Source organism: Mauremys reevesii, linkage group 2 (assembly GCF_016161935.1).
Source record: "Mauremys reevesii isolate NIE-2019 linkage group 2, ASM1616193v1, whole genome shotgun sequence".
Classification (NCBI taxonomy): domain Eukaryota; kingdom Metazoa; phylum Chordata; order Testudines; family Geoemydidae; genus Mauremys; species Mauremys reevesii.
Genome location: NC_052624.1, coordinates 230369286 through 230385407, shown reverse-complemented (window position 1 = coordinate 230385407; position 16122 = coordinate 230369286). Strand labels below are relative to the sequence as shown.

The 16122-nt window shown below is 40.7% G+C and overlaps 1 protein-coding gene across 11 annotated transcripts in view; it reads left to right on the top strand.

The window, feature by feature from the left end:
* The window catches only part of NCOA2 (nuclear receptor coactivator 2), a 250798-nt gene that overhangs the window by 54325 nt on the left and 180351 nt on the right, over positions 1 to 16122 (top strand). For 5 of the 11 annotated variants that reach the window (XM_039523669.1, XM_039523664.1, XM_039523666.1 and 2 more), the window contains exon 3: positions 984 to 1077. The exons of the other annotated variants lie outside the window; for them this stretch is intronic. The gene's annotated coding sequence lies outside the window, so the exon portion shown is untranslated. The remainder of the gene's footprint in view (positions 1 to 983; positions 1078 to 16122) is intronic. 11 annotated transcript variants of the gene reach the window in all.

Here is a 16122-nt window from a genome sequence, read left to right as displayed (position 1 = left end):
ACTGCAAGTATGCAGCTCCTCAACAGCTATACAATATTTTTCATTCTTGTTTCCCTTCTGTGCATTTTAGCATGGGAGAGGAGAACACAAGCTTCACTCCCATATATTAATGCAGTGCCCTTCATACAAATTGTTCTGGCTGTGTGCTCTCTGCAAAAGGGAATGTAGGAACGTGTCTAAAGTAAAAATATTTTTCAGGGTTTGGTTTAAGCACTATTACTAATTTAGCAGATCTATCTTGAAATGACAAAGGATTTTGCAAATGAGACGCATAACCAAATAATTTGCATACAGAGATCTGGCTTATATCTGCAGTGTCGATGGAAGATTGACTGTGGCTATGAGGAATGTAAGGAGCTAAAAGCCATGAGGTTACCAAGAGAGATATACGGCTCTGAAGAGTCTAAGTGTGGAAAAGAATTTTAGTGCATTTTTTTTTTTACTGAAAATCAACAGTTATGCAGAGTACATTGGAAAAAAAAAAAAGAGAACCTAGAAAAGTCATAGCCTTAACCCAAAAAACATTAGTTGATATTGCCGTAGCACCACAATATTAGCAAAATAATTTTCAAGTCTGTATGCTTAATAAAGAACCAGTGCTAGAGTGACATGGCAAGAAAAGCTTGTTCTTAGATACGATCCTAGCTGCAAAATCCTATAAAACTGTGCATTACGTGATATGTGAACCAAATGAAAGCAGAAGGAAGGAGAGAATTGCAATAATCTGGCTAAACTGAACAGGTTTCATTTTATTTTGAGTGAAGTTCAGTGCAAGTTGCATATATGCAGGGCTTTGTGCTCCTAATAGATCTGCTGTCTCATCTGAAATTTATGGATAATAGCTTAGAAGCTGACTAACTTGCCATACCAGTCTTACAGTTTTTTTGTTTTGCTCAAAGTGGATGAAAGGTTAATTTAAGTGTGGTTACAGTAGTACTGCATTCCTGATGATGTTGGTAGCTTAATGACAATCTTTGTTGTAGAAATCAGGAAATGTGGGTTGAGCCTCTGGGATCTGTATGGCTGATGCGTGAAAATGTTACATCCTGAATGACAAGATACTGCTGGAACAGCTTGGTATGTAACACTGCTGATTGTATGTCTATGGTTTTGATTTTCAGTTTAACTTCTTTCTTTTTTGTTTCTTTTGGTAAAACAAGACAGACATTTAAAGTTTTCTGCACTTAAAAGTTTCTTTCTGTAGTAAGATTTCTCCACACTTTGGTTAGGGTGTTCCATGACTCACTCATGTACCAATGCTGACGGATTGCAGATTTATTCCAAATGTGTTCGACACAGACTCTAGATGGTTAAACAGGCTGACATTTAACTGGAATTAATTTGATTATACTGATTAAAAACTGCTCTTGTGGTGTATAAATTTATATATCTGCTTGAAATTATCAGTTTGTATAAAAAGAAATGGTTCATAAATGTTAACATAATAGAATATTTGTCATAAAGTGAACTTAATGTATGCAAAGTCTCAAATATTTATTATGGAAGCAAGAGGAGGCTATGAAACTTTCTTGCTTCATTTTTCTAAATTTTTTAGTGAAGTACTGAGGGGTAGGTAGGGTGGAATTGGCACTGGGAACTGGAGGATTTATATATTGAGGTTTATTTAATTGAAATACTGAGAGCCCTTGCATTTATTAGAAATTTAACTTTGATTACATTTAATTTTGTTCAGTGAAAGGCAAGATTATCTACTGAAGTTTTGTTTGTGTCTATTCTCTATTTACCAAATTATTTCGTAAATCTCAAGCTTGTGAAAGGTGCTGCATCGACAGCCCTGCAGGGCACTTGCTGGTGTCATTGGATCTTGAGATTTTCATTCTCTCTCTTCTTTCTTTTCAAATTCTTTATACTGGCCCTGCCTTTAACCAGGTTGCATTCTCTCTGTTCTGTTGGACTGTAGTTAAACGCTGGGTGTAAAACTGGCCTCTGCTCTGAGATCTTTGCAGTATTTAGGCACAATGGAGATGAGATAGGAACAGAAAGTTAACTTCAACTTGGAATTCCCATTTTTTTCCAGCTTCTCTATACAAATTAAGTTATTTTAACTTGGTTATTTTCTGCATTTCAAATCATGCTTACTCACTTCTGCTGAAATGTAAAATATGTTAAGCATTGTGCACCATTTGAGAAACATGTTTCACTGAATTTTCATTTGTAAAGCATTACAGATCAGTCCCTTATCTACCTCCACAAAGGATCATTTAGAATTCAATTATCTTATGCTAGGGAGAAAATAAAGGTTTTTAATAAGACTACTAGGACTACTTGCTTGGTAGGAGCTGTACCTTAACCCAGTTCTCCAAAATCTACTTCTCTGTGTGTTTTGTGCTACAGAAGCTGATTTGTATGTATGTGCTAAATTGTGTCCTGTGATCAGAGGAGTCTATATAGAGATGTCAAAAACACTAGGTGGTGTCTAAGGCTTTTAAGAGTGCCTGGATATCCTTGCCATTGAGGTGTACATGGAATCTACTCATTGGGTCACTTGGTATACCTTTGTTCTTGCTCCCACAGGAAAACTCCCCTGCTTAGGTGGATAAACTGCTCATTAATGAAGTCTTATATTTTTGGTTTTCATGAAGGTTTATGTTCAGGACATTAAAGTGAGAGAGAATTTGCTGAGAGAGTAGTGGCAGCTCATTGTAATGTTTATCCTCTCCTTCCTGCAGATAAAGTGACTGACACGGAATGGAAACATTCTCTTGCAAAGCATTGATAACAGACCAGAGCTGCGTTTTTGTTGTCTGCTTTTAGAATACATGATAAAAATTAGTTCAGTCTGAAGGTTTACAGAGCGCTATTGTTGTGTGACTTGAGGAAGATGATTGTCTTCTTCAAATGTGTATGACAGAATCCAGTAAGTAAGGAGTGAGTTGTTAATTCAGAAAGAATGTGGAGCCTCTTAAATCTCAGAACTCTTTTCTCTGAGTAACTTGGCATGATTCTATAGATGTGAGATATCTTGGACTTATAGCACTGTCATCCATGTTGCACTGACACAAAGGAACACTTTTCTTGATTTGGTCCACAAAGCCTCATTTCAATCCCTCTTGAAGACCAACTTCTTCCACAGCATATGTAAGGGTAGGTCTATACTTACCCGCCGGGTCGACGCGTAGAGTTTGACTTCTTGGAGTTCGAACTATCGCGTCTAATCTAGACAGACGCGATAGTTCGAACTCCGAACGCGCTCCCGTTGACTCCGGAACTCCACCACCGCGAACGGCTTTGATCCCACGGCGTCTGGACAGGTAGGCAGTTCGAACTAAGGTAGTTCGACTTCAGCTACGCTATTCGCGTAGCTGAAGTCGCGTACCTTAGTTCGACCCCCACCTCCCCAGTGAAATCATATTAGAACTTCTCTTGCAAATTGTGCTTAAATATAATTTTTTCTAGGAAGTTATCATACTTTCTCCAGTTAGTGTCTGCTGTACCCAAACAAATTTGAAGGAAAATGATTACATATTGTCTTACATGGGCCAATAATTTTAACTTGTTTCTCTTTTTTTCAGATACATAGTCTGCTGACCTAATTCATCTAAAGTTTATAGAATATTATGTTACTATGACATTTTTAGAGGGTTTGGACTAATGTATATGTTATTAGTAGACAAAGCAAGTATCTTCAAAAATATGTCCTTGTTGACTGTTTGCAGTGGGCTTTTACTGAGTTTTAGTTTTAGGTTGAAATACATGGAGATGTTTCTTTTTTCGTTTTGTTTAACCAGCTGTGTGGATGGGGAAAAATCAAAATAATGTCAGTTGTGATAATGAATGCCTCTCTGACATCGGGTTCTCATTGTTTTAATAGAAATTGTATGGTGGGCCATGAATGCTCACAAAATTGAGGGGACTCTGCACGCTGCCCCATCTGCAGGCACTGCCACGCAGTTCCCATTGGAGCACCAGAATGGTCTTTTTGTTTATAATTTTCATTTTTATCACAATGAAAAATTTAATTAGGATTTTTATATGTTAAAAATATTAGGATCAGTACTTTAGAATGGTTCTAATGTGGTAGAGAGATGGGAGAAGGTATATTTGGAGTCTAGATACCAACATATGAGTGCCTATATTGTACTTTTATTTGGTAGAAGTGGCTCTCTATGTCTTGGTACTCCATATTGTTGTTGTGATTAGTGTAAAAAAAAATAGCAGGGGGCTAGCTGAACATCTTTAGATGAGTATAAATCTAAGGCCTACATTTTTTTTACAGGATGGTTTTAGAGAAGCCTCAAGGTCCTAAAGCTTTTTAAGTTTGTGTCAGCAGGACTGAACAAATCTAGTAATGTGATTAGCATGATGCTGCTGACCATCTCCAGAAAACTTGGTTAGGTTTTGTCTTGAATAAGAAAGGTGGCTGAGTTTAGATGCTAGATACCCTGTCCTAATCTTGGACCTTTTTTTTCTGGAGTAGATGCGGTATGTCTCATTTTTTAATGCAGACCAGGCCTTAGTAAAGACAAACCTGTTTAGTCTGCAGAACCCACTTACATTATTCCAGCAGGATCAGCGCCTGTGAACATGTCAGACATTTGCCAGCCTGTTGCACTAAAAATCTGTCAACTACATTTACTTAGTGTTAGCCCTTGTCTAATTTAGGATTTAAAGGAGTGAAGTTATATTGATTTATCTAGCTCAGTCTAATTATCATCTAGAGTTGGGAACTAAGTTGACAGATTTCTTCCATCTACCTAGTGCTGTCTACACTGGGGCTTAGGTTGGCTTAAATACATTTCACAGGGTGTAAAATTTTTTGCAGCCCTGAGTGCTGGACTTTAATTTGACATTTTTTTAGCATTGTTCTAAAAAGCAGGTTCTCCCATGTCCCCAGGGGCACCACAAAGCTAAGTTGCTCAGGCTTTGGCTTCAGTCCTGGGTGGTGGGGCTTGGGACCCCGGGCTGCAGTCCTGCTCAATGGGGCTTTGGCTTTCTATCCTGGTCCCTAGCAAGTCTAATACCAATCATGCTTGGTGGACCTCCTGAAGGTGCCTTTGATTTAGCATCACATCTCTAAAGCCAGGTTTACACCACAAACTTACATCAGTATAACTGTGTTGCTCACAGGTGTAAAAAACCCCCCCCATTCATTCCAGTTATACTGACACATTCTTAGGCTAGACAAAATCTTAGTGGTGTGTCACCAAAAGTTTTGACTTTCTCTTTTAAAACATGATTTTTCATTTCCTGATCACCTTTTGGAAGTTGGAGTTAATATAAATCTGATGAAAGGGTCTTGCAGTTACCCTGTGCATTAAGACAGAAAGTCTATAATTTGTCCTAAATTTTCAGAATGGAGAGGGGTAACTAGTGGTATTCCCCAACGGTGAGTCCTAGGACCAATCCTGTTCAACTTATTCATAAATGATCTGGAGAAAGGGGTAAACAGTGAGGTGGCAAAGTTTGCAGATGAAACTAAATGCTCAAGACAGTTAAGACCAAAGCAGACTGAAGAACTTCAAAAAGATCTCACAAAACTAAGTGATTGGGCAACAAAATGGCAAATGAAATTTAATGTGGATAAATGTAAAGTAATAATAATTGGAGATATACCAATCTCCTAGAACTGGAAGGGACCTTGAAAGGTCATTGAGTCCAGCTCCCTGCCTTCACTAGCAGGACCAAGTACTGATGAACTCACAACCCTGGGTTTAGCAGGCCAATGCTCAAACCACTGAGCTATCCCTCCCCTAATGCACATTGAAAAAAAACCCCAACTATATATACACATGATGGGGGGGGGGCTTTACTTACAATTAATCAGGAAAGAGATCTTGGAGTCATCATGGATAGTTCTCAAAGGATGTTAGGAATCATTTAAAAGGGATAGAGAATAAGACGGATATATCTTTTTGCCCCTTATATAAATCCCATGGTACGCCCACATCTTGAACACTGTGTACAGATGGTCTCCTCATCTCAAAAAGATATACTGGCATTAGAAATAATTATGGGTTTGGAATGAGTCCCATATGAGGAGAGATTAAAGAGGCTAGGATTTTTCAGCCAGGAAAAGAGGAGACTGGGGGGCGGGGGAGATACGATAGAGGTATATAAAATCATGAGTGGTATGGAGAAGGTGAATAAGGAAAAGTTATGTACTTGTTCCCATAATATAAGAACTAGGAGCCACCAAATGAAATTAATGGGCAGCAGGTTTAAAACAAATAAAGAGAGATCACTTGATCATTACCTGTTAGCTTAACTCCCTCTGGGGCACCTGGCATTGGCCACTGTCACTAGATAGGATACTGGGCTGGATGGACCTTTGGTCTGACCCAGTATGGCCATTCTTATGTTCTTATGTGAGTTTTTTCCTTGAAGTTTTTTGAGACATCGAAGGTACTTAACACAGTGATTCAACAGGGAAGACCAAAGTAAGTTTGAAACTGCCAGGAGTTAAAATATAAGATCATGCTAGCAGATATTTTGGCAGGGTTGCTGTAGTTCTGTTCCTGATGTCACGTTAGAGAATAATCTTGAAATCAAAATGATTTTACAGGACACTTCAAATGTCCTTTTTTCATTGCTATACTGTAGTGTGTGATTTTTTTCTGAAGCTATCTGATTCTAAACATCGCATGTTCATCTGAAATATTTTCATCTGAAGCACATAGAGTCTGAAATACAGCAGTGTTAAACTGACACTCGATGCTTTCAGTTAATATCCTGTTAAATAGTTTGATAAATTATTTTAAAAAAAATCTTATTTGTGATAGTATCTTAGAAACTTGAAAATAAAATACCATTTGCCAATGATTTTGTTGTTTTCTATTTTACAGACGTTGGGTTATTTTTTCTCTTATGTATTTAATGAACTAAAGAAACCGATATGGTTCCTTGTTTACATTCCTGCATTCTAACATTATTGGCACTATACACATTGTCCTATGAATAGTGTATATTAATGGCTTGGTGCAGTCCAAAGTTGTTGGAAGGCACATAACTGGTGTAACTGCACCAATTGGTATTATTGGTGTATCATTGTATACATTTCTTAATAAAGAGGTAAAATTCAAAAGAATGGAAGAAATTTTGGGCTCCAGAGATGCCCCTAACCTAATTATGTGCTTTGAAAAGGAAATTTTGGCTTGTGTACATCAAGAGTAGCCAAGCTATATATTAACTGGGGTGGGACAAATGCTCTCTCTGGCTTTAGAACGGCTTGTCTACTGCTCCATATCCACTATTTCAGGCTACAGTAACTTGCACTACAATTGATCATTCTCTGTGTGGTGTGGAATGGATGCTGAATTTACATATTCCCTATCACCAGCTGTGATAATGCTGAACAACCTCTTATGGAGTTGGGCACAGTACCTCTTGGATCTCCCCTTGGGGCATTGCAATTCTACCCTACCCCTGTTGCAGCCAGAAGCTAAAAGCCACAAATGAGCCCTTAGTAAGAAAAGAGTAGCAAATGCATTCATGGTCTTGAACAGGAGCTAGATATCCAAATGCCTCATATTTTGAGGGATTGTCCTAAATTTCAGATCAATGTCCTTTGTCCAAAATTGATGTTCTCAGGAGACCAAAATGTCCCTTATTCGTTACTCTGTGCATCTCCCCTTAAAATGTTAACAAAATAGATGGATTACATTTTATCTTTGCATACAATTAAAATGCACTTTATAGAATGTCAGCAGCACAGTCATCTTGGTTGGTTTATCAAATTGACCCAGTTCTGATCCACTGCACCCACATTACAGACTGCACTACCATTCTCAATGCTGTGCAAATGAGCAGGGCCAGCATTAGGGCAGGGCAGTGTGGGCCCTCATCCAGTGTGCCGTAGCCAGGGGAGCGCCATGGTGCAGAGGCAGGGGGCTTGGGCTTCCCCTCGCTGCCTGCGGGGTGCAGCCTGGCGTGGCAGGAGCGCTCGCTTCTTTGCTCCTGAGCAGAGGCCCCCGCTCGCTGCCCCATGTGGTTTCCCCAGCCTGGCTCCAAGTCCTGCCACCGCCCTCTGGGACTGTGAGCCAGTGAGCTTCCCTCCCTCCTCCCCCCAGACTGTTCCAGCCCTGGCATTCCTCTTTCCATGGGTGGCCTGAATGGAAAGCCATGCTGCCCAATGGAAGGTGAGTGTGGCGTCTCGGTCAGCCAATGGGAGCCAGCCTCTTCCAGGTTGGGAGGGGTAGGGAAGGGACTGGGAACTGCAGGGCAAAGAGACCAGTAAGTATTAAGGGATCTTGATCCCATGCCCCAGCTCCCAGGGGACTCCCTGTCTGTGCCCCCAGCCTCTGAGGGCCCCTTCCCTGTGCCCCCAGCTTCCAGGGGCCCCTCCCTGTACCTCTAGGTCCCAGCCCACCCATCTCCCAAGGGGTCCCTGTCTGTGCCCGTAGAGCCTGCAGGGTCCCTGTCTGTGCTCCCAGGGACCCCTGCCTGTGCCCACAGATCCGAGCCCACCCACCCACCCCCCTCCATGCCCACACAGCTTTCAGGAGGCCTCTTCCTCTGCCCCACAGGTCCCAGCCTCCCAGTTCTCAGGGTGTCTATCACATCTTCAAGGTCCCACTCCTGCATGCCACACTCTGACCCCACAGTTCCCCATGCTCCCCAGTTCTCAGGGGCTCCCCCTTTTTCTTACTCCTCCCAAAGGGAGGTGTTTAGTGCAGGGGCTTGGATATTTCGGGAGCCAACCTTCCACCATCACCACCCACCCTCCCTACCTTCAGTGTGCTGGAGGATTTAACCCCCTCCCCCAATAACCCACCTTCCCTTGGACTGGGGAGGGGCACTTGAATATTGGAGATGCTCAGTATTGGGGTGGGGAGAGATCTGCCCTTCTGGAGCCCCCATGTCACTGCCCCTCTTTCCCCCCGGTATTTCTACACCAGTGTGATTCTATCTATACACCTCTGGTTCCCTCCCCCCTTTTCTGGGGCTCTCAGGTCACCAGGCGCCCCTGCCACCACAGCGCTCTGGTGCCTTCCTGTCACTGTGCCTTACCTTGGGCTGCTGACCCTCTGGGGCTCTGGCAGAGAAGCTGGATGCCGTGTTGAGTGGGAGAGTTTGGGAGGTGCAGGAGAGGTACAACTGCCCCAGACCCTGCTCATCCTGTCAGCGTGCGGAAGACCGCCTACTACCTTGTCTTGGCTGTCCTGCTCAATGAACAGATGAGAGGTCCCTGTAGCACTGTCTGGGGGAGTCAAAGTGACTGCTGTGGGGTTTCTTATTATGCCCATCACCATGGCATCCAGATGTGTGTCACTGTAGGGCAAGAGGGATAGCTCAGTGGTTTGAGCATTGGCCTGCTAAACCTAGGGTTGTGAGTGCAATCATTGAGGAGGCCGTTTAGGGAACTGGGGTAAAATTCTGTTTGGGGATTGGTCCTGCTTTGAGCAGGGGTTTGGACTAGATGACCTCCTGAGGTCCCTTCCAACCCTAATATTCTATGATTCTAAGACTGGCCCTACGCATGGATGATGTGGTCATGGGGGTGCTGTGGTTAAGAGGCAAGAAGCAGGGTGGGCCTGGAGGGCATGGTCATGGAAGGGAGTTTGGGGCAATTGTAGATGGGGGAAGAGGCAGTGGTGGCTGGGGCGATGGGGGTTGGGTGGTAACAAGCCTGGGAAGATAGCTGGGGCCAGGGGTGCCAAAATATAAACTTGCCTGGGGTGCTATTTTCCCTAAGGCCAGCCCTGCAAATGAGAAGCCTGTATTTAAAGCTGCTTGAGCTTGTTCTGCAGCAGGGAATTAAAGTGGTCCCCATCTCTGCCCCTCTCTTCTCATTTAGGCTCCTGCCTTGAACTGAGCCAGGGAGCAACAAGAACACAGACTTCTTGGCAAATGCTTGTGGACTCTGTGGGCCACAGCCTCCAATATGCAAAACCCTGGTCTAGGGTACTAATATGTTGCAAATAAAATTATAAACACTACTTAGCCCTTGTCTGTAATAGAAGAGTAACCAATTTAATTAAGGTTTCAGAGTAGCAGCCGTGTTAGTCTGTATCCGCAAAAAAAAACAAAAAAAAAAAAACCAGGAGTACTTGTGGCACCTTAAAGACTAACAAATTTATTTTAGCACAAGCTTTCGTGAGCTTTCCGAAGAAGTGAGCTGCAGCTCATGAAAGCTCATGCTAAAATAAATGTGTTAGTTTTTAAGGTGCCACAAGTACTCCAATTTAATTAAGTGCAAACCCCTAATATAATTGTACGTAAACTGGTTTAACCCTTGTTTATATTCATTTAATTTTAAGTTATTGATTTATCTTAAATACCTCTCACTTATGAGATAAGTCTACAATAATTGAAAAAGTAATGTCAGTTAAAGATTTTCTCAAGTTCTTTTTGATTCTTGGTCTTAGCGATCACATCTGAAGTACTGGCAGCAGAGGAAGAAAGCTGAAGTGTAGCTTAATGGGGAAGAGCTGTATTAGAAATTCTGTATCTTTTGAGAAGCTTTACTTATGCTGCCGAAATTGGAAACAAACTGAGGGCATGTGAACTGTATGAAATGAGGATAAGAGTCGTCAAGGATGAGAGTCTAAACTTCCTTTAAAATGGTAGAGCACATCCTCTCAGAATGTACTGACTGTGTGGAGCAAGTATAGAATGTTGCTCGCTAATGCCTGCAGCCCTCAGATACCGTATTACAGGGATCCTGCTGCTACTACTAAATTACTCCCTAACTGCGCACTAAAGGACTGTGCTGTTGGTTTTGGTTTTAGTTTGGTTTGGGTTTGAGCTGTAGGACCCATCTTGGCTTCTTTGTGTGATTTTTATCCGTGACTGTCTCTCTTGTGTTAAAGCACAAGGATTCTTTTTACTTTTCATATCAATGAACAAAGTCCCTAGGAGAAGGAGAGTATTTTTGATCATGAAGAATCTGGGAACTAATAATGTAATTATTCTAGAAGAAGAAATTGAATACTGATTGGTGTAGTACATGCATGAGCTTCCTCTTCATCATCTGGTGGAGCAGTATTCAGAAAGTTCAAGGTCCAGCCAAAATCACATTATCAAGAGCAGATTATGGGATCTGGCATTTGTTCACAACCCATAATAATGGTGTGTGTCTTCATGTGCAAAAAGGCAGATTGGAAGCTTCAGGATATGAAACCCAGTGTCCTGTTCCCTCCTCTGCCCTCCCCCTGTGATAAGCATCTGGTTCTTCTTATCAGTTGAATGAGTTTATTTTTAGTTCACTGACACCTTCTGATGAGGCTGTGTTTTTTATTAAGATTGCCTGTGTAATCTCATCAGGACGTTTGTATTCAAACTCATGCAAGTAGTCCATACATGAATAGGTTAGCAATAATTATGATTGCAAAAGACCATTACTGGGGTTGCCTTTTAAATATAATTCTCTATTTAATTTTTAATTGAAATGATTTACATCAAATGTATATTTTCCCTAAACTGAATGTGGTATTTTTTACATTTGCTGTACTTGGGTAGTATGTGTTGCCTTTTTTTCCTTATTCCAATCAGTTTTTTTCATGTTGAAATTTATTTTTGGAATTTGATATTTATCATGTTTATTGTGGCAGTGTCCAGGGGACAATTGAGAACGGGGCCGCACTGTACAAACATACAATAAGAGACAATCCTTGCCCTGAAGAGAGAATGCACAGGCAACCTTAAATCTGGCATTTCCTAATTTTTGAGTGCTTGATTTTGCAACTTTATTAATGTTCTGTTAACATAATCTCTGTGTGTAATATGCAAGCTGAACAATGTGATGGCAGCTAATATTGAGTGAATAATACGATCGCAGCGAATGTTATATTGGATTTTTTTGTGCGCTTTGGTTATTTAAATCCTTTCATTTTTTTCAGTGGCGGTGTTAGTGGAGGAGTTCCTCCTCTGCACAGTTCTGGGTCCAAGCATGCTAGTGAGGCTAGGAGTGGCCATGGCTGAGCTCCATTTTGCCCCTCTCCCCATTCCAACTGTTTTCTGGAGCTGCTCTGACAGTTAGTCTCTGGCAGTGTCCTCTTTTTGGGCACCTGAAATATGGTAATCCTAGGTTTAACTCTTCAAGGGCACATAATACTGACAGCCAACAGATGCACAGAAAATTTTGCACAAGATTCTAAAACACCATTGCTCTTTACTTAGCAAAGAAATACACAATCTATATAAAATAATAAACACACACATACATATTTCCCTGCTTCAGATCTCTCATCTCTGGAGAGTTCTTTGGGCTTGGGCACAGTCATCTGGGATGTCTAGGATCCTTCTCTGGCATCTCATGGTTTCTCTTCAGAATCATGGAACCTTCCTAGGACAGCAAGCTTTTTCTGTCCTGGGCTAGTCCCAGAGTTAAACTGCCCCCTCCTTGCTATGAAAACACACCCATATCATCCTCTCTCCTGACCAAAGCTTCCTGTGTCTTGTTCTGTGAGTCCCTCTCCCACCACCTGGTTTCTTTGTTCTGCTGTTCGTAATTTTCCACTTTACCAGCCTCCTGCAAAAAAACCTTGGTAGTAATGGTTTCCCACTCAGGCAACCTCTTTAGCATATCCATTGTTTGGTTAGAGTAGTCATTAAAATTAACAACCTTCATTATCCCTGGTCTTGCTGCAGCCCCAGTCAGCAATTGCTGGGTTGCACATCCATATAGAGGCAATCCATGATACAGAAGTTTCATAGTAACAGTTTCATGACCTCAACCAGAATTCGTAGCTTGTGCATAGACAGATTGCCCAGATTGTCACAGGGAGTTACTCACTATCATTACCTGTGCTCAATTCACTATTCATTTGTAGCTACATGGAAAAACTGTATAAACAAACAAGTATAAAGACAAACTAATATATAGCTTAGGCTCCACATTTGCCTTGTGTTAATGTTACTGATATGGGAAATTGTTCTCTGGATTTGGGTGATCTAATTCAATTTTCTCTCTCTGTGTACATGTGGGGTGTGTGTGTGTGCATATACACAAAATGTAGATACAGTGGGCGCACTTAAACTTTCATCTGTTTTGAAAAATTCTGTTGAGATTCTATATACTTAAAATGGGAAATATCATGGAAACTAGTAATATCTCTCAAATTGTAACAGACTTTTTAAGCATGACCACTTTATACATAAAGTGGAGTGAGTATAAATGATAATGTGATACGGTATATAAAGGTTTTATTATCCTGAGTTGGAAATAGCCATATTACTCATGCATGGTGAAAGCCACAAGTGAATTATAAGGTCAGCTTAAATGAATACTAATACAATGCATTCTGTATATGCCTCTTATGTAAGAGAAGAAAACCAACTATTTGATAAATATTTTTAAATATCTTAGGACTGTTTTTTGTTTGTTTGTTTGCTTTTTTCCCCTTCTGTGTCTGTGCCTATAAAGCCAGGCTCTCTAGTAACAGGAGCTCTGCTGTTTAAACTGTTAAATATTTTTTTTAAATTAAATCTCTAAAATTTACCTAGTATAACTCTTCTGTACATGCCATGACTTTAAATCCAATATCTCAGAACTTTCCACAGCTTAGAGCAGGGGTAGGCAACGAAGGCGGCACACGAGCTGATTGTCAGTGGCACTCACACTGCCCGGGTCCTGGCCACCGGTCCGAGGGGCTCTGCATTTTAATTTAATTTTAAATGAAGCTTCTTAAAACATTTTAAAAACCTTATTTACTTTGCATACAACAATAGTTTAGTTATATATTATAAACTTATAGAACGAGACCTTCTAAAAACGTTAAAATGTATTACTGGCACGCGAAACCTTAAATTACAGTGAATAAATGAAAATTCGGCACACCACTTCTGAAAGGATGCTGACCCCTGGCTTAGAGGAATTACTGATGTATCCTTTTCAAATGCTGGGAATGAACTCTTTCCAATGATATAAGTTACTTCATAGAGTACGAGTTACTAGATAGTTAACCTGTCAATAGTCCAAAACAAAATACTGCCTGTCCTGGGCCTCAGGCAGGTGTAATTTTGGGAGGACGTTTGGGAGAAAAGGAGGAAACCTTTTTCTGGTGTATGTGTGCATGTGTATGTGTACATGCTTCTTTAAAATGATGGTTAGAAGCAGAGCTGTAACTATCTATTTTTGCGCCCAAGGCAAGAATAGAAAATTGTGCCCTCCCACCGTTTGGTGGGTCTTAAGCAGATCCGAGAAGTCCTAATATATAATAAGCGTGTGCACACTGGGAATACTAGAACTTGAGTACTCGAATGACGGTTGTTGTGTCTGTAGACAAATGCAATGACGTCATCTTTTTATGCGCTCCTCAGCTTTGCGTGCCCAAGGGAAGTGCCTCACTCGCCTCAGCCTTGTTACGGAACTGGTTAGAAGCTTCCCAGAGGTTGCAGTGGTAGGGTGTCCTGGGGAAGATGGATAAATGGGTATAGTGGATGTGACCAAATAAAAGGTAATAAGTCAAGTATGATAAATTCAATTTATCACATTGATATTACCATCACATACAGGGATCTTATAACTACATATAATGACAATATTTAAATTCTGCCACTCATAGATAGATTATTAGAGTTAGAAGGGACCTCAGGAGGTCATCTAGCCCAACCCCCTGCTCAAAGCAGGACCAATTGCCAAATGGCCCCCTTGAGGATTGAACTCACAACCCTGGGTTTAGCAGGCCAATGCTCAATCCATGTCAGGCAGCTATATTTTTAAAAAGAAACACAATATTTGTTTGACAAATAAAATCATTTTGTCAGAAGAATATCAGCAAACAGTTAATTAAGAAGCACTATTTCCAGAGCTGTGCAAATTTCTGCAGATGTTGTTTGTAGTCAAATATAATCATGCAGACAAAGGAAGACCATGGATTGTGCTTCAATTGATATATGTAGCCCTGTCCTTTTCCCTTCTACTCCACGTGAAAATATTCTTTCCAGATAAACAAAGATTTATGACTCATTTCCAGAAATTACATTTTGTAACCTTTTTATGAAGTGTTACAAAATATAAATAAAAGTATATTAAAAGATAGTCCTCAAATCTAGTTGTCCGAGTCCATATAAGTAAACTATGTAAGTCCCCTTTCAGTAAATTAATGCTAATACCCTATTCCAAAAGTGCATCTGTCAGCATTAAATACTTGCTCTCTTCCTTGATTTTTGCTTCCTTATGATTTTGTCATCAGGCCTTACCTTAACAACTATTACGTGTCTAAAGATGATTTACATAGAACTGGATTTGTTTTTCTAACTTTTAGAGTAGAAATACATAAAGGACCAAACAGTGTTTTGTTGGCATTAATGTGAACATTACTAAATGAAAAAATACCATCTAGAAAGCATGGGCTCAAATCTCCAGTCCCTACTTGTTGATCTTGCTGCTAATTGCACTGTGTACAGCAACATGTTTCTGGTTGTGAATTCATTACTATTCTCCTTGCTCTTTGATCTTTTCCCATTTAGATCAGAGTGGCTTGGGCACCTGTTTGTATAATGAGTCAAAACAAAACAGCTACTTTGCAAAGTGACAAGGTATTTCTTTCAGTTTGTAAGTGAACCTTTTAAAAGACCAGTTTTAGACACCCTACACTGCTGCATCGCAATTAGAATATGCCCGTTTTTAATCCACAACAAGCACTGCAAACTTTAAAGTAAAATAAAATGAGGGTGAATATCAATAGTTAGTTTAAATATTTTGAGTTTGCTTATGTTTCTCTGTTCCTATCCCAAGGAAGCTCACATGATTGGGTGTTTAAACACTAGCCCTCTGACAAGAACTATTATAGTCTTGTATTTTTTTTTTCATGACACCATACGAGTGAGATCTGCCTAATGACGTAAAATGGAAAGAATCAGCCCCCTCTTCAAGTCCCCACCCACACTCATATCACTTAGCAATCCAGTGCCTTTTGATGAGATAACCAGTGACTCTTTGTGGCTGCCTAGTTTTCCTGTGGTGTTATAACAAGAATGAGCTGATTCGCCTGATTCATTTGGTGCCTCCTATTTAATATTTGAACTTTTGAACGTGAATAACATCTGTTCACTCATTTTTATCCCTTGCTTGGGGAACCCATCTGCAAGAGCTGCCCCTTCTCTCCCTTAGTCTTTGGGTAGCACAGGAAGAAGAGAGGACCCCCTGCCTCTAGAGCCCTGTCTCCCAGCAGGATCCTGCTTAATGAATATAGTTGATATTTGTGCCATTCAGGACAT